The sequence below is a fragment of the Elaeis guineensis genome, chromosome 9 (genome assembly GCF_000442705.2).
Source record: "Elaeis guineensis isolate ETL-2024a chromosome 9, EG11, whole genome shotgun sequence".
Classification (NCBI taxonomy): domain Eukaryota; kingdom Viridiplantae; phylum Streptophyta; class Magnoliopsida; order Arecales; family Arecaceae; genus Elaeis; species Elaeis guineensis.
Window position 1 is genome coordinate 4,601,118 of NC_026001.2, and position 25,806 is coordinate 4,626,923.

Genomic DNA, 25,806 nt, shown 5'->3' on the forward strand with positions numbered 1-25,806 from the left:
AGGGTGGAATAAGGTGACTGAATAGAAGACAATTCTGAAATCTCAGAGACTATAGGTGGAAAAAATTTAGTCAAGATGTCTCAGAATTTCTTTCCTTAACAGGATATTTAAGTTTTTATCCGATTGCTTGGCAAAATCCCACTGGATCTGGCAGGAAGTGGGGTAGATCATGTGCAGTGGGGTGAATGGAAGAGAGCGGGAAAAGGGAAAGGGTGACAGGCATATCGGTTTCGTTACTATCGTAGGTCTGATCCTTGTGGGGTGAAGAAAAGACCATTCCAAGTCTTTTTTTCTCATCCTACAGGAATTGAGCCCTCGACCACTCCACATCTTCCTCCCCCTCTCCCACTCTCTCGCTACGTCCTCTCTCACCAGACTATCCTACCAGATCCATCAGGATTCTCCCAAACAAGCCCTAAGTAATTATTAGCATTATCTAGAGCTCTAAGTGAAAGAATGGTTGACAGCCCCGTTGGTTATAGGCTCAAAGAGACTTTCCAAATTCTGTTCTATTGTGATAGTGGACCAAATAGTTTCCTGACTTGTATCTAAAATCATGGGTCCAAATCATATAACAAGAAGCTAGTTGAACATGACAACAATAGTCCCCTTGTCAGCTGGGCAGTATACTATTTTGTGAAGGTAGTGCTCAAGATTTTTTTTCTTTTTGAGAAAAGGAGGGGATAAGGCAATAATTTTAAAGAAACAAAGGTGATTGACATCTCTTGGAGGAAGCCAGCAAAAGTGGCTAAACAGGCCAAGAGATGTCAATTTTATTTGTTGTTTAGTCACTCAAGTATGTTGCTGCAATTCTAGTAATTGAACTATACCATATAACAAAGAGCTACCCGAACATGATGATAATAGCCCCACTTGTCAGATGGGCAAGAATTCTATTTTTTTGTGGAAGGAGTGCTCAAGAAATTTTTTTTTGGAGAAAAGGAGGGAATAAGGAATATAATTTAAGAAACAAAGATGACTGGCAACTCTTGGAGGTTTATTCTGAACAGTCAAAACCAATAAAAATGGCTAAAAAACCAGGAAACGTCAACTTTATTTGTTGCTATGGTCGCAAAAGTATGTTGCTGCAATTCTGATATTTATGTAGAAATACAATTGAACCTTGCACTTTACCAGATCTTGCTCTTATTTTCAGTAGATTGATCTTTTTTGTGATCTTAGAAAATCACCTTAAAGATCTCTGCTGCAAATTGATAATTTTGTTCAGTTGCCAAAAAACCAAAAGCTATGATCATGTGGATTCTCTTTATTTAGATCCATAATAGTGTTGTATCAAAATGTCAATATCTATCAGAAAAAGAAGTTTAGGTCTCTATCGGCAGGTAGCAGATGTAGATCACAGCAGAAGCTTCAGCTTCATGATGAGTGCCTATAAAAATTAAGAGCATGATAGTTAAGATAGATGATATATCATCCTTAAGGGACCTGGATGTGCTCGCGATTTAAGGATGAGATGTTGGCTATAATGGGAGGAAAGGATGATTTAATGAACCTATGATCATCAAAATGGCATATTTAAATTTCCACTTTCCTTTACATAGAAGAGAACATCTTCAGTCACCCAAAGGTTGATCTTTTCCTTCCAGATAACATCATTAGGCTGACATCATATGCTACTAATTTGAAAATCACAGACAGAAATATGCTGAAATTTCTAGATTGTAGATAGCAAATCACTGGATGAAAATAAAATGTTCTAGATTTTTAAAAAACAAGGTGAAAAATTTTACTGTAGAGAACTTGCTGCTGGTTCATAGGAACAAATGAGAGTGAACTAGGCATTTTGGTTATAAAGAATGGTCTCATTAGTGATTCCTATTGCCCAATGACTGCAAAGGATTGGTTTCGATGAGCAGAAGACAGCATAATGCTTACTTCAGAAATTATGGACAGAGCTATCACCTCCAAATCCAGCCTTTGGTATTTTGTGAGTTTTATTTAAACAAATAACAAATGATCATAAAACCTAATTATATGTAAAACAATTTTTATTAATAACAGGGAGAAAGTTGTTTTTCATCGAATTCAATTTTTTCAGATTTTATGACCTATCAGTTATTCCAAAGCTTTATGAGGAAAACAATCAAACAGCATTTTCTGAATATTATTAATTTTAGGTTTTGGTAAACTTGTGTAAGCAAAACCCACTAAGTCTTTCAATCTCAAATATCTTAGTCATCCTGGTTGGTCTCCAACAATGAGATGGACAGAGCAGTCTATCTTGGCCAAGATGGAAGGCTGAATAATTATAATTTTCCATGGATACTGGTTTATCTATCAATATCAAATAATTTACCTTCATCATGGCCACATTTAACTTTTGCCAAAATCTTTCCATGTCACCTGCTTCTCAACAAACTCTGTTAATTCAGTGTCAGTGCCCTATCTGGTTTGAACAAACCTAAAATAAACAAAAGTGTGACAGATTAGCCTTGAACCTATTTGAAGATAATGACTCACAGATTGGTCTAGAACATATTGATTAGGCCACATACTACTCTTGGCCTGAATTTACAGCTTACCTTTATCAAAACCTCAATCACAAATTTCTCTCATGTCACCAAATATACCCCCATTGCGCTGATCGGAGGAAAAAAGAAATCATGAGGGGCTCCCCAAAAGGCCAACCGGAAACCCTCAGACTGCATATATGATAGAGCTTGCCAGAATTCATGCCAATTTGTCTAATAGAAAATTGACTGCAACGATCAGCAGATCTCAACCAATATGATAACAGTTAATATAGCATAGTCTACTTTTAGAACAATACATGAGTCCATTGCGCCATCTTTTTGTGTTCATTTTGTCACTCCAGATTGCGTCAGAAGGGACAGCTCCAAATTCTGATGCAAATCCATGGCACAGTAGAATGTACTTTCCACTACTCTATCTTAATAGTTAGCACGTGAAAACCAAATCCTATATTCAGACTGTCTATAAATGCCAAAGCTTGGTCTCGGAACTTAACAATAACATCAAAGGAAAGGATTTACAACGAAGGCTTTGCTCATGGCTGGTAACTTGCTCCTCTTTTGAGAGGCTCATGCCGTTGAGGGGCAGATTCTGAAATTTGTTGGCGGAATTAAGCAGGTCTGTTGCCTTATGGTGGGATGCATCACAAGTATTTCAAGTGCAAGTGATGTGGTTATGCCTAACATCCTATTGGTCTAGTGGAGAGTTGCTGTTACTGTGTAGCCTTTTCTTAGTCTACATAGGTGTGCACCGGAAGAAGGGAAAAATAAAACTGAAAGAACTTGAGAACTTTGACATAGTAATCAAAAACACGATTGCAATAAAAGCACATAAAGGTGACCTATGATTACCCAAGACTGACTATTTCTTGTAATACTTAATTATACAATCAGGGACCATAATGTTCGATCAAAAGAAACAGCATATACTTACGTCTTGGACAATGCATCATAAATACTCTGAGCCTCAGAGGTGACCCCAATGCCAATCCGCTCAGCTTCAACCTCTGCTTGTCTGCATTACGCCCCATAAATCTGAAAACCACCGAAGGCATTGAAAAGATTCAAGGTTAACGGGTCTTGATATTTCCTCTACGACTACAAAACAGAATATATTTCCCGCACAATTTCTATAAACATAAACAAGTAAGAAAATAGCTCCTGACGTATAAAACAAGAGGTACCACATTGTTTTTTTTGCTCCAAAGATCGTTTCTTGACCAATTTAGGAGGAGAAAAAAAGGCCCAGAAAGAGTAAAAGAACATTACAATCGACCAACTAGGTCTAAGCAATGAATAAATAAACTAAGAAAGCAAAAATCAAATAAGCCTGCTCCAGAGTTCATCCCCAAATCAATAACAAGCAGGAGAAACCAAAACAAAACCGGATCAGCACCTCAGCGCAGCCTCTTCCCTCGCCTGGATGCTGGGGAGATCGACGTAGCACTTCTTGAGGTCAAGAGGGTCCTCGCCCCTCCCAAGAGGGTGAAGTCCTTGATGTAGTTGGCCTTCAAGAGCCGAAGGTTCCGCCCAGTCCGGCTTTGGTGGCGCCTCCTGTGCTCTCCCAGGTCAAAGAAAACAAGCGATCGATGCAAAAAAAACGAAAGAGTAGAACAGTAGGAGAGATATCGAAGGAGATCTACAGGGGAAGTAAAAGGATATGAAGGACGAGGATGTTGGAAGGGCGGTCGTAGGTGATGATCTGGCCTTCGAACTCGTCTCCGAGCGTCGTCTCGATAGCGAGGATGCACCCCACCGCGAACTCCTCGCCGTTGGCCCCGTCCATGGCGGCCTCTCCTTTCCGTCTTCCCTCCAGAGACCAAAGAAGCTACGAGAGAGCCCCTTCATAAGAAGACGGAGGTTATGTATACCAGCGGCAACAGGAGACCCAAGAGTCCACGACCATCGGATGTGGGCGTCATCATAAATGGCTACAACCGGTACACGTGGCAACCGCCTTAAGAAAATCCCAGTAGGAGAACAAGAAAAAGAAATGAAAATGAAGCAAAGGAATAAACTAGTTCACTTGTCCTTGACACTTCAGATGCTAAATGAAATCTGAAGTAAAACGAATATATATCAAAAATATATTTGGATACTTTTTGTAAATGTTATTTTTCAGAAATAAAAGTTGATGCCCTAATAAATTCTGAAGATGGGTTGTAGAGGGAAGAAAATATAGCCATTCTAATTTTTTTTTTACGCATGTTTTAAGGGAAAATTGACTTGTATGATGGTTTTTGAACCATATTTTTATATACATCAGTACATATCTTTATTTATAAAATATATACATATTTTACTTGTTTAGTGTCATGGTAGTTACTAGAAAAAAAGCAATTTGATGACCCAATAAATCTTGAAGATGAGTTGTAGTGGGAAGGAAGCATAGCCGTTCTAATTTCTTTTATGAAGCATGTTTTATGGAAAATGACTCCTGTAGTGATTTTTGAACTATATTTTCATATGCCGTTAATACGTATCTTTTTTATAAATTATATATATATATATATTACTTGCCTAGCCTCATTGTAGTGACCAGAATAGAAGTAGTGACATTTTTTCTTGTAAAGACAACACAATATTCACCAAAAAAGAAAAAAAGACACACAATATTAAGGCCCTATATCAAGCATATGCTATGTATCCAAGAATGATGGATAAATGTGATCCCAGCTGCACTGTTTTTTTAAAAAAATTTCGAATCAAACTATGCTGACAAAATTTGTGCCTTTTCTTAAATTCAAGAATTTATCTGTTGCCTTTTTTTTCCTTCCAAGGCCAATGAACAATGCAGATAAATTATCATTTGACATAAACATGCAAAGATAAATTGCCATTCTATTATTTTTCAGGGCTTCTTGATCAACTCTTATCAACATCGATCATAAACATACTTGAAAATAACTTGGATGTCTCAATAAAAGACTTGACTCAAGACATGGTCCTAGCCTCATTATTATAATATATGATCAAGAAACTTTGAAGTTATCATTAAAAATTTGATCTCGGGTAAGCTAAACTAGGTTTTCTTGCCAAGATTAAACCAATTATGTATGAGTTCTGTATTAATGTTGATATGGCAGTTGATTTTATTTCTGGTTTAGCAAGGTAAAAATATGCTTGCGCTAGGACAAAAGAAAAAATTCGCATCATTATATAATATCTAAACTCCAAAGTATGTGTCAAGTTTGCTACAATGTAAAAACAAATTTATAAATAAATATGGCTTCATTTTAGGCAACCGAAATGCATATTTTAAAGACAAACAAAGATGTGCCGTGTTAAAACTGCAAATTATTGTGTATCTCTTCAATTAAGAAGTAAATCCCCTGTCTGTTAATTGAATAATAACTGCACCATTTATCTGGTAACAGTCTGGGATGAAGTTGCTACTCTATTAGGATCCTTTCCTTATATAAGGCCACATGTATGACCATAAGTTATTAATTGGATGATGTTGACAAATTTTCCTATTCTTTTCAGACAATGAAATAGTATGCTGGGGTGGATTCCTACCGGATTGCGGCCTAATGATATTGAAAATTGAGGAAATAGAATAGTCAATTATGGAAGTATACAATAGCATGAATTACTACGCACAAGAGTTGAAGAGGGTGGACTGAAAATTTGCATTTACTCTAATTAATAGTATCATTCCCATGTTCTCTAATAATCTTTGTGCTTTTTTCCGCTGTTCCAATTGAAACTTTTTGAAACCCCTTGTACTGAAAAAAAAAAAGCTACAAAGTCGCATGGCATAGGAAGATTGGCATTTTATACTATATTATTTGTAGATTGCATCAATCTGTAGTTGCATCAGTCCTTTTATATCGTACAGCATGTGAGCTTTGAAAAAATTTATTGATGATTTTTTTATTTAATCCGATGATCTAAAATAAATAAAAAATAAAAAATATTAAAATATTTTTAAAGCATCATAGTAAATTATTTTTTGATAAATATTATGATATTTTTTTATAATATTTTATTATAAAGAGCACTGTAAGATTTTTTTTCTTCTTTCTTCTCTGCTTCTCCCTTTACCTCCCTCTGCTCCTCCGCGCCACGGTTACCTCCCTGCCTTCGGCACCGTTGGCCCTCCTTCCTCCGTTCGCAAACCTCGAACCCCCCCCCCCCATGATGCCCCCTTGCATGCAGGCTTGAACCCGCATGCCTATAGATCCTCCACCCACGGCCAACCCCCTGGTGCCCGTGGCTCATCCATCCCGCCCACCCATGGGTTGTCCACCCCCTCGCCCCGCCTGCGATCACCCCCCATGCCTCACTGGCCATCTGCGGCTTCTTCATCGTCAGCCCACGTGCCGTCCTCCCCCCGGCGGTCTTCCTCTCTGCTCATGCTGCCACCCCCACCCCCTTCGGCGATCGTGCCGCCCCCTCTTTTAGCTTCTTCTCTGCTATAGCCCCTCCTCCCCTGTGCTCATGCCACCGTCAACCTCCCCCTGGCCCCGGCCCTGGCCTATAGCTTCTTCTTTATGTGCTCCCGCACGTTGGCGGTGGCCCACAGTCTTCTTCCCTTCCAGCTGACCGGTCACAGCTTCTTCGTGGTCTTCTTCTCTCCCAGCCTTGGTGCAATACCCATTCCCAGATGGAGAATTATTTTGAAAAAAAAAATTACTGCATAAATAAACTTAAAACTTTCGAAATAATTACCGCACCGGTCATGCACAGGGATAGTTACGATAAGCCCCACTTTACTCGATACCAAGGTTGGCTATTCGGTCACTCTTATTCTAAATCTGAAGAGAGGAAAAATTATCTCTAAATTAGTTCTACATGCATAATCTTCCACAGCCTTGCTTATCGGTTATCACGTACTTCCTATTTCACATTAGACATGTTGGATATGCTAAGTTTCACTATTCATTTAACTATATTATCAACAGAGAGCTAAGTTGGAAGTGGAAGATTCTGTTCTTTGCAGGTAGAGCAACCCTTTGATGGGCTATATTGCCTTCTCTTCCTATTTATACCACGTCTCATCTTTACGTGCCTATTTCCATCATTCATAAGTCAGGAAAAAAAAAATTTTTGTGCTTTTCTTTGGGGTCATTGGGTAGATTGAAAAAAGTGTGCATCTTATATATTGGGACCCCAATGGTGTATCAAAAGACAAGGGATGCCTAGGGTTATGTCTCCTCAAGCATAGGCAACAAGCATTATTATACAAAATTGCTGCCAATCTTGTGTTGCAGCTTAAGTCCCCATGGGCTAAAGTGGTGATATCCAAGTATCAGTTTCGACGACCTTGGATTGCACATCGGAAGCCAAAAGGTTGTTCTCCTATTTAGAATAAACTCTACAAGTTTGAGACCATTTCTCAATTTCAGTATATATGGATTGTTGACACAGGTGAGGCCATTTGAGCCTTATGAGCCTCGGGTGTCTCCGATCCTTTGAACAATTAGCCTATTTATTTGAACATGGATGTGGACTATCTTGATCCGAACATGACTGCTTTTGTGACAAGCTATATTTTTGTTGGGGGATACCCACCGACCGACCGACTATCGGAGGGCCCGACCGGCTGGCGGCCCGACCGACCGACCGACTATCGGAGGGCCCGACCGGCTGGCGGCCCGACCGACCGACCGACTATCGGAGGCCCGACCGGCTGGCGCCCGACCGACTAACCACGGCCCGACGAACGACTCTGACTGGCCGATCGTAAGTCGGGCGACAGGCCACGGACGCCATCAGCGGCTAACTGCGGCCATTCCACGGTCCATTCCCGACCGACTAAACCCAGAGGTCCGGTAGCCGACCCACATGAAGCTCGCCGACCGACGGAGGAGTCCGACGCCACTCTGCTGGCCACCGACCTTGGGTCGGCCGACTCCACCAACCACCGTACGGCCGCCAGACGTTGTCAGCTCTGACACGGACATGCGGCACAGTTACCTAGGGGCATTGTCCCGCCGAGAGCCGGGTCAACCCTGGTGATTAGACGGCTACACGGCGACATGACGTTTTCACGGCGGCTCTGACAGCCTACAGTGAGTTGACAGTTCCTCACTTGTCCGCGCCATTAATGATGGCGCCATACCGCGCTCCACTATATATACCGGGGAAGGCAACAGTGCAAGGGATCGATCCGCCCGTCTCTCCCACATACGCAGGCTCGCTCCTCTCTCCTCTCCTCTCTCCTTCTCAGAGCTCTCTGTCTGCATTTCACTGTTGCCCAGTCACCTCTCTGACTTGACCGTCGGAGGGTCCCCGCCGGAGCCGCCTCCGGTCAGTGCGGACTTCCTTTTGCAGGTGCACGCTTCCCGGCGATCGGGCGACGAGGCGATTGGCCGCAACAGATTGGCGCGCCAGGTAGGGGACAGCATGACAAAGACAAGAGCTCAACGATCGAGAGTCACTGGGTCGGCAAGGCGCTCTTCCCGCCGGGAAGAGGCCTCTCCACCACCACCGGCGGCGGAGCCTAGCTCTCCGCACCCTGCAGTGACCACGGAGGCCCAGATTGCGGCCATCGTACGGCAGATGACCGTACTGACCGACGCAGTCAAAAGCCTCCAGCAACAACCGGCGGCCCGACCTATGCCTTCCAGGAGCAGCCGCCGACGGCCGCGCCGACCCCTGTCGCCTCCATGCGAGCGCTCTCAACAGCGCTCCCACGGAGAGGAGGAGGGGCGACCACGGCGCGACGACCGACGGTCTCAGCGGCCCTCTCCTTCCCCGTTGGAACGGGCGAGGAAGGAAAAGCGGCCGCGCACACCGTCGGCCTCTCTTTCAGAATCCTCCGGAGGCTCCACTCCTGGGGTCTCCCAGCATCGACGAGCGGACGACTACGAGCGACGGTTCGAGGAGATCGACCGCCGGCTCGCCCAACTGCAGATGGACGGCCAGAAGTCTTCGAACGACGTCGACTTCCAGACCGCCCAGCCTCTCTCTCGACTGGTCCTCGATGAGCCGATTCCCAGTCGGTTCAAAATGCCGAACGTGGAGCCATACGACGGCTCCACCGACCCAGTCGACCACCTCGAGAGCTATAAAGCTCTCATGACGATTCAAGGGGCAACCGACGCTCTTTTTTGCATCGGCTTCCCCGCTACACTTCGCAAGGCTGCCAGGGCTTGGTACTCCGGTCTTCGATCGGGCAGTATCCATTCCTTCGCGCAGCTCGAGCACTCGTTCGTGGCCCATTTCAGCACCAGCCGAAAGCCGCCGCGAACGTCGGATAGCCTTTTCTCCCTCAAGCAGGGGGAAAACGAGACGCTCCGACACTTCGTGGCGCGATTCAACGCGGCCACGCTCGAGGTCCGGGACCTCAACGAAGACATGGCGGTTTCAGCCATGAAGCGGGGCCTGAGGTCGTCCCGATTTACTTATTCTCTGGACAAGACCCTCCCCCGAACATACGCCGAGCTACTGGAGCGCGCATACAAGTATATGCGCGCGGACGAAGGAGCGTCCGACCGACGCTTGGTCGAGCCCAGGGGTCCGAAGGAGAAGCGAAGAAAAGGTCGGGAGCCCGCCGAACCAAGCAGGCCCCCGGCCGATAGTCGGCTTTCTCCACCCCGACAGATCCAAAAATCACCCCGCCGACAGACTCCGAGGTCGGTGCGTCCCAGGTATGACTCCTACACTCCTCTCTCCGCTCCCCGTGCGCAGATCTTGATGGAGATCGAAGGGGAAGAATACCTGCGACGGCCTCCGCCTCTGAAGGCAAAGGGCCTCGACCATCGGAAGTACTGCCGGTTCCATCGGAGCCACGGCCACGACACCGAGCGATGCATCCAGTTGAAGGATGAGATCGAAAATCTCATCCGCCGGGGGTATCTCGGCAATTTCGAAAGGGTCCGCCGACCCGACCGACTGCCGATCGACGCCCCCAGCCGACTGAAGAGGCACCGACTAACCAGCCGACGGCTGGAGTCATCAACATGATCTCCAAGCGGCTGGGATCGGGGACGTCTACAGGGGGGAGCCGACGAAAAAGCCGCGCCCGGACGACGTGATTACCTTCTCAGAAGACGACGTTCGGGGCATCCAGACTCCCCACGACGACGCTGTTGTTGTGTCGGCGACAATAGCCAATTATGATGTAAAACGAATTTTTGTTGATAATGGAAGTTCGACAAATGTTTTGTTTTACTCGACCTTCTCCCGAATGCGACTACCGACTGATCGACTTAGTGGGGTCTCCACGCCCTTGATCGGCTTTGCCGGAGACACCGTCACGACAGAAGGAGAAATCACCCTGCCCGTGACGGTCGGTACCGAACCACGGCAAAGCACAGTCTCCCTCATTTTCGCGGTCGTCCAAGTTCCTTCGGCCTACAATGCCATACTCGGGCGACCCGGACTGAACGCCCTCAGGGCGATCGTCTCGACGTACCATCTCCTTGTTCGATTCCCGACCAAAAACGGAGTCGGGGAGATGCGCGGAGATCAACAGCTCGCCCGACGATGCTTCCAAATCTCCGCCCAAAGCGACGAGACAAGGATCCCCTGACAATCGACAAACTGGATCAACGGGAGGAGGAAGAGCGGGGTTCGCCGGCCGAGCAGCTCGAGGCGATCCCGATAGGAGAAAATCCCGACAGAAAAGTTTGGGTCGGGTCTCAATTGCCCGACACCGAACGCACCGACTGGCGGAGTTGCTGACGGCCAATGCCGACATATTCGCATGGTCGGCAGCAGATATGTCGGGCATCCCTCCAGAAACAATTACTCACCGACTCAACATCGACCCGACAATGAAGCCGGTGAGGCAGAAGAAAAGGTCCTTCGCCCCAGAAAGGCAGAAGGCCATTGACGAAGAAGTGGACAAGCTGCTCGAAGCAGGCTTCATTCGGGAATCCACGTATCCCGATTGGCTCGCCAATGTCGTCATGGTCAAGAAAGCCAACGGGAAATGGAGGATCTGCATCGACTATACCGACCTCAACCGAGCTGCCCGAAGGATAGCTTTCCACTCCCGAAGATCGACCAGCTGGTGGATGCGACGTCCGGATTTCGACTGCTCAGCTTCATGGACGCCTTCGCCGGGTACAATCAGATCCGGATGGCGCCTGAAGACGAGGAGCACACCGCGTTCGTGACCCCCAAGGGCCTCTACTGTTATCGGGTGATGCCCTTTGGATTGAAGAATGCCGGCGCCACCTACCAGCGACTCGTCAATAAGGTCTTCAAAGACCAGATGGGCGTAACATGGAGGTGTACGTGGACGACATGCTGGTAAAGAGCACGCAGATCCCGGACCATGTTCAGGATCTGAGGAGACCTTCCGCACCCTTCGACGACACCGAATGAAGCTCAACCCGACCAAATGCGCCTTCGGGGTGACCTCGGGGAAGTTCCTCGGATTCCTCGTTTCTCAGAGAGGGATCGAGGCCAACCCTGAGAAGATAAAGGCGATCCTCGACATGCGTCATCCGAACACCAAAAGGAGGTCCAACAACTGAACGGAAGAATCGTCGCTCTTAGCCGATTCATTTCCCGATCAGCTGAAAGGTGCCTCCCGTTCTTCAAGACCCTGCGCCAGGCGAACGGTTTCTCTTGGTCGGATGAGTGCGAACAGGCCTTTGAAGACCTGAAAAGGTACCTGGCTTCCCCGCCCTGCTCGTAAAGCCGCAGGTCGGGGAGACCTTGTATCTCTACTTGGCCACATCTTCTGAGGCGATCAGTTCGGTGCTCGTTCGGGAAAACGAGTGCCGAACCCATCAGCCCATCTACTACACCAGCAAAGTCTCCACGGCGCCGAAGCCAGATACTCGGAGACGGAAAAGATGGTTTTCGCCCTGACCGTCTCCGCGCAACGGCTCCGACCATACTTTCAGGCCCACGCCATCGTGGTACTCACCAACCAGCCCCTGAGGGCCGTACTGCGCCGACCCGACACATCCGGACGACTCGCTAAGTGGGCAATGAAGCTTAGCGAGTTCGACATTCAGTACCGACCGAGGCCTGCCTTGAAGGCTCAGGTCTTGGCCGACTTCATCGCTGAATGCCCGACGACCGACCGAAGGTCGGGAGCTGAAGGCCCGGGACGAGATTCGGTCTCTGAGCCAGACCCGATCTCCACCTGGGTACTTCACATCGACGGAGCCTCCAACGCTCAGGGAAGCGGGGCCGGGCTCCTGCTCACAACTCGGATGGGGTAGTCACCGAATACGCCCTCCGGTTCGACTTCAAGGCCTCCAACAATCAAGCCGAATACGAGGCACTCCTCGCGGGCTTGAGGATGGCGAAGGAACTGGGCGTCGACAGCCTCCGGTCATTCTCCGACTCTCAGCTGATCGTGGGGCAGGTCAAGGGCGACTTTGAGGCGCGAGATCCGACCATGATCAAGTATCTTCAGAAGGTAAAGGATCTCGTGGCCCGCTTCGGGCATTTCGAGATCTCCCACATCCCCAGGACGGAGAACGCCCGTGCCGACGCTCTCTCCAGATTGGCAACGTCGGCCTATGATTCTTTGGGTCGGACGTTTGTCGAAAACCTCCAACAGCCGAGCATCGATCGGGTCGAAGAAGTACAGCAGCTAACGTCTGAACCAAGTTGGATGGACCCGATCATCCAGTACCTGTCCGAGGGACCAGTCCCGAAGATCCCGCGGAGGCCAAGCTACTCCGATGGTCGGCGTCACAATATGTGATCATGGACGGCCGACTCTACAAGATGTCGTTCTCCCTCCCTCTGCTCAGGTGCTTGGGACCGACCGACGCTGACTACGCCCTCCGAGAGGTTCACGAAGGAATTTGTGGGAATCACTTGGGGGGCAAGTCCTTAGCCTTCAAGGTCTTACGACAGGGCTACTACTGGCCGACCATGAGGAAGGATGCGGCAGAGTTGGTCCGAAGGTGCGAGCCATGTCAGAAGTATGCCAATATTCAGCACCAACCGGCCAGCCAAATCACTCCCATTGTCGCTCCATGGCCCTTCGCTCAGTGGGGAGTCAATATTCTCGGCCCCTTCCCACCGGCGTCGGGCCAAAGGAAGTTCATCGTTGTCGCCATCGACTACTTCACGAAGTGGGTCGAGGCCGAGCCCTTGGCGCAGATCACCGAGCGGAAGATGGAGGACTTCGTCCAAAAGTCCATCATCTTCAGGTTCGGATTGCCGCACACCATCATCACCGACAACGGACGGTAATTCGACAACCAAGACTTCAAGGACTTCTGCGCCAGGTTCCACATTCGTCATCGACTAACTTCAGTCGGGCACCCACAATCCAACGGCGAGGTTGAGGTGACGAACCGAACCCTGCTCCATGGACTCAAGACCCGACTGAACGAAGCCAAGGCCTCTGGGTCGACGAGCTGGGCTCCGTCCTGTGGGCTTACCGAACGACCCCCCGCGTCCCAACCGGAGAGTCGCCGTTCAGTTTGGCCTACGGGATAGAAGCCATGATCCCGTTCGAGATTGGCCTGCCATCTTCAAGGGTCGAGCAGTACCGCGAGCCGGACAACTCCGAAAGCCGGAGGGCCGACCTAGATCTTCTCCCCGAACTGCGAGATGAGGCTCAAATCCGAATGGCCTCATACCGACAGAGGGTCGCCCGGTACTACAACGCCAAGGTCAGACCAAAGCTCTTTAAACCTGACGACCTAGTCTTGAGGAAGGCGGAGGTGTCGAAGCCCTTGGACCAAGGGAAGTTGGCTCCCAACTGGGAAGGACCCTACAAGGTTGCTGACACCTTCGGGCCGAGGGCCTACCGACTGGAGACCCTTGAGGGGAAACCCATTCCCCGGACTTGGAACGCCGACAACTTGAAGCTGTATTACCAGTGAATTCTGTAATTCAATCGTTGGAATACAAGTTCAGTTTGAAAAATCGGAGTTCTAACCCTTCGACTACTGATCGGCGCTCAGCCCCGACGCATCGACGCGGACCTGGCACCGACGACACATCGGCCCCTTACACGGACCGATGCATCTACGATGACGGGAGTTCATACTCCTTCTACGGTCGAATTTTCGGGCAGAATCCATCGGCCGACTGGCCGATCGGGCCCCGACCGAAGAAAGGCTAAAAGCCCACGCGGCTATTGCCGCGACTTCCGACCAGGCTACGGCCGGTCGAGGGATATTCGGCTTACCACCATCTATCACATGATGCGACCTTAGTCGCACCCACTACTCGCCGACCGACCTACGGCCGGCCGAACGCACTCGGCTTGCCACCGTCTGTCGAAGGACATGAAACCCGACGCAAGAGCATGGGGACCCGACTTACTATCATGCCCCCGACACTGCGCCGGATGGTGACCAACTAAGTGCATCTACGGAGGTCCGGCTGCCGAACCTTTACTAGGTTCGGTCGGCTCCCTACTTGACAGATGCGCCCGAATGGCGACTACAATTATTAGAGAAGTCGGGACACAAGCTACTTCGGGACTGTGCAAGCCGGTTAAGTCCTACCGACTTACCCGAGTTGGCGACTTCTCTAAGTTGGTGACTAGGGTTCGACATTACAGCGATAAGAAACATTACAAACAAGAAGGAAAAGAGAAGACAATTTCATTCATTGATTAAAAGAAATTACAAAGTCGGGCCGAAGCCGATTACATGTATTTTCAAGAAGAAACAAAAGGAAGACAGTCGGCTGGACCGATCATTCGTCCTGGATAATCTCTTCGACCGACGGAGGATCGGGAAGAATCGGCGTCTCGACCATGAGCGGCGCTGGGTCGACGGCAGAAGGATGTCCTTCAGTCGGCAAGGGACCTCCGGTCGGCTCCTGCTCCGGGACGGCTTCCTCCGCCGGGATGACGCCTCCCGACGGGTGGTCGGCCTCCTCTTCGGTTCCCTCCTCTTCGGCGAGTAGCGGGGCGACTCGACTGACGTCCACCTCCGGGTACAAGGCATGGACGGCATCCCGACCGTCCTCGAACCCGACCCGGTAGAAGGCGAAGCCCGACTCGAGCATCTCCTCCTTGTACCGGTCGGAGGCCCGGAAGTCCTCAACCGCACGATCGGCCGACTCCCTCGCCGACCGTACCTCGTCCTCAGTATGGGCCAGCTCCTCCCTCGCCAACTCCGCCTCGGCCCTGGCAATTTCGGCGTCGATTTGGGCGATGGACAAATCCTCTTCGGTTTCGCGAGCTTCCCCAGGCTAGCCCGAAGTTGCTCGCGTTCCCCTTGGAGTTCGGAGGTGGCACTGTCCCGTTCGCGTCGAAGACGACGCACGACCCGACCTTTGTGCTTGGCCTCCTTCTTGGCCGACTTCAGTTCGGCCATAAGCCGGGAGACCTCGTCCGTCAACTTGGCCTCCCGGTCGACCGACTCCTGCAGTTGGTCGACCAGCATCGCTCTTTCGGCCTCGGCCGCCGCCGACCTTTCCTTGAAGGCTGCCCGAACGTCACCGAACCTTCGGTATCCGGCCTCCAACTCGGACATGGTGAAGATCAACTGCCGACGGGAAAAAGCTTTGTCAGAATTATGTGGCAAGCGAAAATTCTTCTAAGGAAAAAGGTGACGCGAAGCTTACCTCCACCATCGACGGGTAGAACCGCGACAGCATCTCGGTCACCTGCCGAGACCGCAACGACTGAACGTCGGTAGGGAGGAGGATCCCCTGGCACAACCTCCTCGCAAGGTTGTGGTCGGCCAAGGCCGACGCACCCTCAGGGTAGTATGCGCTGGGGGGCATTGATCTCTCCTCCTCCGAGGGCTCCATCGGGGCTTTCCCCCGATCAGCTGCCCCGACCGACGGGGCTGGCAGCGATGGGACGCTGGAGTTCGACCCGGCGCCCCCCGTTGCGCCAGCGGACGCCTCCGGACGATGTTCGGCTTCCCGAACGACATCCGGCTCCACCCGCGGCGGCGAAACCGCCGACACTCCTTCGGCCACTTCCTCGGTCGGCCTCTCCTCGACTCGGACGGTCGGAGCCGCGAGGGCTATGATCGGCTCCGACCCCTCGGTCGCCGACGCCTCCACGGTCGGCGGGACTGGGGCTGGTCTCTTGGAAGGGCGCGAAGGGCCAGCCCCCGACGCTGGCCTCTTCCTCGCGGCGGCAAACTGACGGATTTCGGCGTCGGTCGGCCTCATCCTCGGCGGTGTCCCTGCAAAACCTACCAATGTCAAAGGCCGGACCAGGACTACCCTAAAGCCGAACAAGAAGAAAAGCTGGGGGATCGGGCGATACCTATTCGGGGGACCAGACTCAGGCCGGCGTCATAGAGAGCTTGCTCGGTAACAAGCTCCCTCTGCTTCGGGACCGACATGTCTTTGAGTCGGTGGAAGTCCTCCCGGTCGTCCACGTCGACCCGACTGTTGTCGTTGGCCTCAGTTCGGGGTACACCCCAGCGAGAAGGAAAGCCCCAAGAGGAGGAAGAGGAAACAAAGAAGAACTGGTTCTTCCATCCATGAATGGACGATGGAAGACCGGTTATGAAGGCAAGACCCTTCCGGGGGTTGAAGAGCCACCACCCTCGGGCTTTAGGGTGGGGTCGGAGCACAAAGAAGGCCCGGAAGAGGGAAACGCGGGGGTCGGTCGGCAGGAGCTGACACAACAGCGCGAAAGAAATGATTAGCCGGACAGAGTTCGGCGCCAGTTGCGCCGGACAGAGTCCGTAGTAATCAAGCAGATTCCGGACGAACTCCAGAATCGGAAGTCGAAGACCCGCACGAAGGTCCTCAACATACAGCGCCAGGTCGCCGGGCGGAGGGTTGTTGACCCGACCGCCGGCCCCTGGAGCAGAGAGCCGAAACTGCTCCGGGATGCGATAGTGCTCCCAAAGCTGATCGACGTTCGGCCCCGAAAGCGAGGAGGCCTCATCTTCCGGAGCCGATCGGGTGTTGTCGGTCGGATTCCCCGACCGAGCTCCCTGAGTCGGTTTCCTGGTCATTGTGCAGGGACCGAAAGAAGAGAAAGAAGAAAAGAAAGGAAGAAGGGGAAGGAGGACCACGAACCCGATGGACCCTCCGGAAGTAGAGAAGAGCTCTGCCCGCGACGACAGAGAAATCGCCCGGACAGAGTTTCCCCAGCAAATGGCAAATGTGGGTCAGGGTCCGGGAGGTCCTATATATATAGGGCCGACCGACAGCCGAGATGCTCCCGCGCCGACCAAAGTCCTCCAGATGCGCGACACGTGGCGCCCGCCGGTTGGCTGAGGATTCGGCGCGCTTCGCCCCGGGACGCCCGCACCGCCCTTATTAAATGCCGGAGCGGACGCCGGCCAACCACCATGACACGCGGCGCGCAGGGGTTGGCTCCGCTGTCGGCCGCCCGCGCCGGTCCGCATCCCCGATGGGACGCCTCACCCGCGATCGGCGCCGAATATCCGATCGACTGACGCCGTATCGTCCGGCGCCCGATCTTCTGACACTGACGTGACGACGACAAGGCATGGCGTCTGACACCTGACGCCGGCGCGACTTCTGGCATCGACTAGACGTTCGGATCACTTGGGATTCGTGAGATGTCTGACAACGGATCAGCCGGCGGTACGGTCGGATCTGCACATGCGACAAATCCACTCCCAGTCGCCCGGCCTTGCTACCCGAATGAAGGCATCGGCCAGCTCTCCACCCGACTTAGGAGTGGAGGGGGGCAACTGTTGGGGGATACCGACCGACCGACCGACCGACTATCGGAGGGCCCGACCGGCTGGCGGCCCGACCGACCGACCGACTATCGGAGGGCCCGACCGGCTGGCGGCCCGACCACCGACCGACCGACCGACTATCGGAGGGCCCGACCAGCTGGCGGCCCGACCGACTAACCGACGGCCCGACGAACGACTCTGACTGGCCGATCGTAAGTCGGGCGACAGGCCAACGGACGCCATCAGCGGCTAACCGCGGTCATTCCACGGTACATTCCCGACCGACTGAACCCAGAGGTCCGGTAGCCGACCCACTTGAAGCTCGCCGACCGACGGAGGAGTCCGACGCCACTCTGCTGGCCACCGACCTTGGGTCGGCCGACTCCACCAACCGCCGTACGGCCGCCAGACGTTGTCAGCTCTGACACGGACATGCGGCACAGTTACCTAGGGGCATTGTCCCGCCGAGAGTCGGGTCAACCCTGGTGATTAGACGGCTACACGGCGACATGACGTTTTCACGGCGGCTCTGACAGCCTACAGTGAGTTGACAGTTCCTCACTTGTCCGCGCCATTAATGATGGCGCCATGCCACGCTCCACTATATATACCGGGGAAGGCAACAGTGCAAGGGATCGATCCGCCCGTCTCTCCCACATACGCAGGCTCGCTCCTCTCTCTTCCTCTCCCTCTCTCCTTCTCAGAGCTCTCTGTCTGCATTTCATTGTTGCCCAGTCACCTCTCTGACTTGACCGTCGGAGGGTCCCCGCCGGAGCCGCCTCCGGTCAGTGCGGACTTCCTTTTGCAGGTGCACGCTTCCCGGCGATCGGGCGACGAGGCGATTGGCCGCAACAATCCCTTTATTTATTTATCCTTAGCTCTGAGCTGCTTACTCCTTATCTTCACGGTGCTATTTAGCTCAAACTGCTTCAAGCTTATAAAACTAGACCGCAGAGTCCTGTAATTTCTCATATTTTATTTACTTATAACTGCCTTTTAACTGCTTGAGCTATCACCCGTGATGCTTTAATGTTGAAGTCTATTCTTGATGTTTATTGTGATATTTTTGGATAAGTTATCAATTATACTAAATCTTATATTATCTTTACTCCTACTGTGGATTCTTTTATTAAGGAGTAGATTTTGCACATCTTTTAAGTGCCTATTAAAAGAGGGGTCTAGAATTATTTGGGCGTACCTCTATCATCTGCTTTTTTACTTGCTATTGACTTTAATTTTCTTATGGCAAAATTGGATAGAAGGCTCTTTCATTTGTTGGTAGAGCAACCCTTCTGCAATCAGTTCTTTGTTCTATGCCTCTCTACACCATGCATTCAATCCACTTACCCGTCTCTCTTATCAATGCTATGGAAGAAGAGTTCCGTGTCTTCTTATGGGATCATTCTTCTAGCCAACGGAGTCTTCACATGCTTGCGTGGACTAAAATCTGTGAGCCAAAAAATCATGATGGTCTTGGCCTCCAGACTTTAAGAAATAGGCAGCTGGCTTTGATGGAAAGAATTGCTATAAACCTTGTCCTTAACCCCACTTCGCTTTCGGCTCAGCTGGTTCAAGCCAAATATAATTTTAAAGGCACTTGGACAGGATATCATAAACCTCGTGAATGTTCAGCTATCTAGAACAAAATTAGTAGAGTTAGTTCTCAGTTTCAGAATTTTCTTGTTTGGATGATTGGCACTGATACTTCCATCAATGCCTATTATGATCCTTGGATTTCTAATATCCCATTATCTCGATGGTCCACCTACTTCAATTCAGATATTGATTTGGCTTCTTTTATAGTTGCTGACTTTATTACTTCAGATAGTCAATGGAATTTACAACTTCTTAGCTCATTTCTAATGCTAATTTAATGCTTGCTATTATCAAGATTCGTGTTCCATTACATCCATGGCCAGATAAACTCTGCTAGGCTGAAACTAGTGTTGCTAGTATTCCTGCATCTGATATTATATCAGCTCTCCCGTTCACCGATCAGGAGTTTCATTCGCCTCAATGTAAGTGGATTTAGAATCTTCCAATTCTTTTGAGGGTCAAATATTTCCTCTGAAAGATCATGTGGAATTGTTTGCCTTGTAAATATCTTTTAAATCAAAGAGGCATCTTACCTGATTCTTCAGTTTTTTGTGATATATGTGCCAATACTGTAGAACATTTGGAGCATACTATTATGACTTGTTCTTTTACTAAACAATGTTGGACATACTTGGCTATGAATTATGAGCTTATTTCCCCGCCTACTTCTTTGCTAGCATTTCTTGAATTGTTCATAAATGCTCAAGTAAAGAATAGGTTTAAAGTAATGATAAGTATCATGGTATGGCTAATTTGATGCTCTCATAATGCTAGGATTTGTTCAAAAATTTGGAGATAAAGAATTCTATATTTATGGTGACTCTCTTACTATCGTTGGATGGCTAACACATCCATCCTCCTGTAAAATGGCTAACCTCCCCACTTTTAAAGATGCTCTGAATATCATAAATATGTTATCCAATTGCATTATTTCACACATTTATCATGATCATAGTCAAGCTGCAGATTGGCTCTCCAAACAAGCTCTTTTAGGCACCTACTTCTTTTTCTTGGGAGATAATTTGTCTTCTCAGTTTGCTTTAATTCTGCAACATGATAGAATGCACTTTGTGGATGTAAGTAGTGTTGGTTACATCTCATAGTAGCCTTTTAAATTCGCATAATGTCACTTATGCTATTTTTCACTTGTTCTGGTTCTCTCTCTTGGTCTTCTATATTCACAAGTTCAGAATGCACTCCTCAGTATCTTTTCTAGATCAACTATATTATTCTTTTAGGCTAATTGGAAATAAGCAAGCAAGATGCAGTATCATAATTTGGTCTCAGGATATCTTAAATTGCCTAATATTATTTATTTGCTAGTGGTATCATAATGCTTTACTTATTTTTAAGTCACAAATGAAAGAAGAATCTGTCAGAAGAGATGTATGACTCTACAAGTTTTATGGACTCATTTTGAAACCTACAATAGTACTGTATTACTTGATACTCTGTTCACTACTTCTTCCTTGCTGTCTAACAACTATGGTTTTGGACATCTTTTCAGTTGCAGAGTTCTGAAATTACCATAACATGGGGTGTTATTCTGTAACATAACCAATGCTACATTTATCTATAAAGGTTTAAAAGTCACTTGATTCTGTTCTTCAGTCCATTTTTTTGAAGCGTAGGGTGATTATGCAAACACAACAGCTTCAATTTGTCACTAATGTATTTCACTTCATGCTGGTTCATATCTATTGCTTCATCGTTCCACACATTCAGATTGCAATCCTGTGGTTCCATAAGCTTCATCCTATGGCACAATTGTTTCTGTTTAAATATGTCCTATAATCATGGGTCTTTTTATGTTGTTGGTACAAGTAAGTATATTATTTTGCTTTCTATAAGATCTGGCCACTTATTGTCAATTCGGAATTTTGGGTCTTGCACTCTTGCTGCTCCTATTTGGCTGATTTTTGCTTTCATGCTACTCATATCTTATCCAAATAGCTACTTTGTGTGGGTTTTGTGTAGAGATTTATGTATTTTATCTGGTTGTCTACTCTTTTGTTTCTCCTGTATTAATGCTTTTGTACTAAGGGCTGAGCCTTTTTATGGTTCTTGTTACTTATTTCCGGACTCAATTTATACTTTTGGTCTTGAACTGCGATGGTGAATAAAGTTTTCTCTCTTTACCACCCAAAAAAAAAAAGAGGGGGGGGGGGTGGTGGGGGGGCAATGGCTAGGATATTCCTTGTCAGATATATTGAGATTGGATGCTTCACCTATTCGTTCATGGCATCCCTTTTCACATACGTCGAGATGTCAAACTCGAGTCCAACCGTAGGCTCACACCATGAGGCCCAATCCGCGCGAGTTTCCGACACGATCACTGTCCATCCGGGGAATAAAGTACCACGAGAATAGCAGCATATCTGGAGTGTCACAGATACGGTAGCCCAGCTTTGATTAAATTAAGTACGGAATACTGAGGAGAGTGAATTAATTAAAAGGCAAACAAGGGAACATCCCATGAGATGCCTTGTGCGCTCCAGCCTTCCAACTTGCCACCCAACCAACGCAGGGATCATGATTCCAACTCTTTTAAGACCCAGATCAGTACGCGATCATTATAAGTCGCTGGCCATGCGCTTTGGGCGCGAGAAGCACATGGTCCCACCTGTGGGTTCCTCCTAACCGCCTGTGGGTTTCTCCTAACCGTTAAGATCGCAACCAGCTGTGTTTTGTTATAGATTATCTGAGAGTCTTAAGTATCATCATAAAGGAGGGGAAGAAGAAAAAGGAGTCACACTTGTATAATCCGAGCTTTCATATGCCGTATTCTATGTCCGTTTGATGTTATATTCCTTTCTTTTTGATCTCAGTTTTAAATAAAAGATTCAAAGATAAATGGACTTTTCCGTATAGGATAATGTAGGAGTCTTGTATTTAGTTTTCGAGCTCTTGCTTTTGGATGGACGCTCTCGGATCTCCGCCATGTAAGCTCATCAGGTTGCCATTTGGGAAGGCCTCTAAAATGCACAATATATCGAGTCGATACCTGGTTAAAATATCTTTGCAGCCTGCCAAGCAAAGTAGGTGTAGGCTCAAACTTTGGCCTAATTGAATATTTTTAGACCATTGCAATAGAATTTAAGAAAAATTTTTTATGCACCGTGGATGGTATAGAAAATCCGATATCAAACTTGATGTGATTGATCTATGTAGTCATCATTTTTCAATACATATTTAATATTCGTAGTTCCATCTTTTCGTTTAAAAATTTTACATTACAAGAATATCTCTGCTATTTGAAAAAAATTATGACATCCTTTGACATATTATGACATCCTGCATCAAATTATGATTTTCTGCATACATGATGTAATAGTATGATCCAGGATGTCATAATATGATTCAAGATGTTATAATACAGAATGGATATTTTTGTCCAACTATTTTTCAATGCGCATTTAATACTTATAGTTTTATTTTTTCGTTTGAAAATTTAGAATGATAAAAATGCTCATGCTCGTTAAAAAAAATTATAATATTTTATGGTATATTATAACATTCTGCATTAAAATTATGATTTTCTGCATGTAGTATGTCATAATATAGTTATAAGATGTCACTATTTTTTTTAAAGAACAAAAATATTTTCGTCATTTAAAATTTTTAAATGAAAAAATAGAATTGCAGGCATTAAATGCATTGTAAAGTAATAGTCATGTGAACCAATCCACATAAAATAATGTACTCCATATTGAATTTTCTACACCATCTACGGTGCACAAAAAATTCCCTTAGAATTTAAAGAATATGGGCTGGTTATATGTTGCTTATCATGGAATGAATGTTAATGGGTCCAGGATATAGCATGGACCTTCAAGTTTTGCACCTTTCCAATCACTTGCTTTTGTTTATACGAAGATAAACTTGCTCATATCCTGGACCTTCAAGTTTTGCACCTTTCCAAACACTTGCTTTTGTTTATAAGAAGATAAACTTGCTCCCTTGCATGCAATGAGTTTCACATATAACTGCCCAACCAACAATATTATCTACATCTTTGTGATAGATGGGATTGAAACAATATTAATACTTGGTCAAATACTTATAAGCAAACTACGGATTCAAATGCATACAAGAGCTAAAAACAACACACCGTTAACAAAAAGGACAAAGGCTTCTTATCCAAATGTCACGCTCCGAACCCAACACCCGGGTCGGATACGTGATGGCCGCACACTCCTTAGAGCAAGCCCTAAAGAATATGCAAGGCCAAAATAAATCATTACAATCTTATCAACCATAATATTTAATTTCAACAGTAATTCATAAAACTTGCATAATAACAATTAACATTCCTCCAATTCTCTGATCAGATACTATGACACTCTATTTATCCTTCTGCTCACCCGTAAATCCAAGCCATAGCCAATCTAAGTCATCCTGCAACTCTGAGAAGAAAAAGAAAGATGAAGGGGTGTGAGCTTTACAGCCCAGTAAGAATTCCCATATCACACTGATATAGTAATATAGTCTGAAAATAAGGATAAGCAATAAAATATAAAATCTCATGTTCAATGTCCAGAATAATGCAAACATTCATAAATTTTCTGTCTTGTCAAAATAGATGCATCATCATATGTTAACCGGTGAAACACTTTTGTTCAACAATTGTTTCATATCTTATCTTTCATTTCTCCTTTCATAATCATATGATTTTTAACCTTTTCTTGCTGGCTCTGGACTATCCAAGTCTATACCTCAGTCATCATCCGGATCGAATCCACTTAAAAAGTCTTTCAAGACTGTCCCAGGATGAGCTCCTGACCGGCTGTCCCACGTACCAAAGCCCGTGAGAGGCTGTCCCAGGCATAAGCTCCTGGCGGGCTGTCCCAGGCATGAGCTCCTGGCCGGCTGATCCACCTGTAAGCCAGTGGGGGCTGTCCCAGGCATAAGCTCCTGGCGGGCTGTCCCAGGCATAAGCTCCTGGCCGGCTGTTCCACATGACAAGGCTAGTCCATACCATATATCTCTTTCTTTTCATTTAATCATTATGTGTTGCTTTCATCAATCAATTCTGTCTTGCATTATGATCAATTCAGATATGTCATATCCATATAATCATGCCATCAATCTCTGATACATATATATTGACATAACATACTCATGCTCAAAATCAAATAACAGTATCTCAGGTATAATAAATTCATCAATCTTAAATCCGACGATGCAAAACCAACGATGCAAGACCAACAGCAAAATAGCATATATATAATAGTGATCATGTACAGAGATTCTTACCTTTACCGGTGACTGATCCAAACACAGAAATCGATGTTCTTCTTTGATTTATGAATTTCTTTAACAAAATATTCCACTCGATATCATATGCAGACAATCATCTCTTCATAACCCTGATCAATATAAAGATCACATATATGGAGAAAATTATCGATAATCGACCTGATAACACAAATCTAGGATCTCTCTTAGGATTAACCAAAATTAGGATTTACCTAAGTATCTGGATCCTCCACTGATCCATAAGACTTCTAGAGAGAGAAAATCCATGAAGAGAGAGAAAATTCTAGAGAGAGAAAGTAGAGAGAGAAAGTGAAGAGAGAAACTGGAGAGAGAAACTTTCGTATCCTTCCGATGAGGCATTCATGATCGAGATCATCAGAGGTCCTATCAGGGTAACTCAATATGAATCAAGTGTTACAAATTTCGAATAGGATCGAACTGGGATCAGATCTACTGCACGAATTTCGGAGCAACCTCAGATCATCTTATTTTCATCTTCAAGTTTATTCTAGGATTCATGATGCAATCAGAGAGAAAGAAAAGATCCTAGAGAGACAAAATCCGTAAAGAGAGAGAAAAGTCTAGAGAGAGAATCTAGAGAGAGAAAATATAGAGAGAGAAGGTAGAGAGAGGAGAGAGAAAAGAGAGAGAAAGAAGAGAGAAAGGAGAGAGAGGAAAATTCTCTCCTTCTTCTTCTTTTTATTTTATTTTATTTTATTTTTATTTTTATTTTTCTCTTTCTCTTTTTCTTTTTTTTTTTCTTTTCTTTTTCTTTTTCCTTTTTCTTTTCTTTTTCTTTTTCCTTTTTCTTTTCTTTTTCTTTTCTTCTTCTTCTTCCTTTCTTCTTTTCTTCCCGCGGCCTCCCTTGGCTGAAACAGGGGAGGACCGTGAGGTCCCACCCCGGTGGCTCGGGCTCCGATGGCTTGGCCGGAGATCCGGCA

At 47.2% G+C, this 25,806-nt stretch overlaps 1 long non-coding RNA gene across 1 annotated transcript; it reads right to left on the reverse strand.

Annotated features, from left to right (window-relative positions):
* Positions 1–23,767: 23,767 nt before the first annotated feature.
* LOC140851695 (uncharacterized) lies at positions 23,768–25,543 on the reverse strand. Its single transcript, XR_012134445.1, has 3 exons — positions 25,078–25,543; positions 24,863–24,975; positions 23,768–24,012 (listed from the first exon to the last, which is right to left on the reverse strand). It is a non-coding gene; the product is annotated as an uncharacterized lncRNA (long non-coding RNA).
* Positions 25,544–25,806: the final 263 nt, after the last annotated feature.